Genomic DNA, 664 nt, shown 5'->3' with positions numbered 1-664 from the left:
TCCGCCTAGCTTCAGACTAATACAACTAACTACCTCTCTCTATAGACAAGGAAACTGAGTCACCGAACAGAGATCTCTTGCAAGGAGTGAAGTCCTAAGGTCATCCAGCAAGTCAGTAACATATCCAAAAATTTAATCTAGATGTCCTGACTCTGTTTAGTGCTCTGACCACTGGACCCAGCTGCTTCCCCAGCTGCAGTTAACGGAAAAGAAATGTCACAAAGTAGAAAACTCCTTTTTTTTACTAGTGATCTTTGAATCTGATTCTATTAATCCTGCTATAGCCACAGCCCTTATCCTTAAAGCAAACAAAATGTGTACCCTGCTGCATGGGTTGTTGACCAGGGCATTCTAAGCTATGTGGTAGAGATGTACCCACCTAGCTCTTTCCAGATAGTTCAACTTGGGTTCTCCTCTGAGTAAATCTTAGCTAGAGAGGAAGTGGGTACAAGGGTATTGGGGTCTGGTGTGGAATTGGGTGTCATGAGGAACTATTGCTCTCCTGGAATATGAATGCATTTTGGAAAGCAGTCTAGTTTGCCAGAAAACTAGACTGAAAATGGAATTGCTTTCAGATTACCCCTCTCAGCCCCCCTCAAATCCCTAGGATTCAGTAAAAAAAAAAAAAATGTCACCACAGTATGTAATTATGAAATTATTTCTG

The sequence above is a fragment of the Alligator sinensis genome, unplaced genomic scaffold (genome assembly GCF_000455745.1).
Source record: "Alligator sinensis unplaced genomic scaffold, ASM45574v1 scaffold2023_1, whole genome shotgun sequence".
Classification (NCBI taxonomy): domain Eukaryota; kingdom Metazoa; phylum Chordata; order Crocodylia; family Alligatoridae; genus Alligator; species Alligator sinensis.
Note: the sequence above shows the minus strand (reverse complement) of the source record.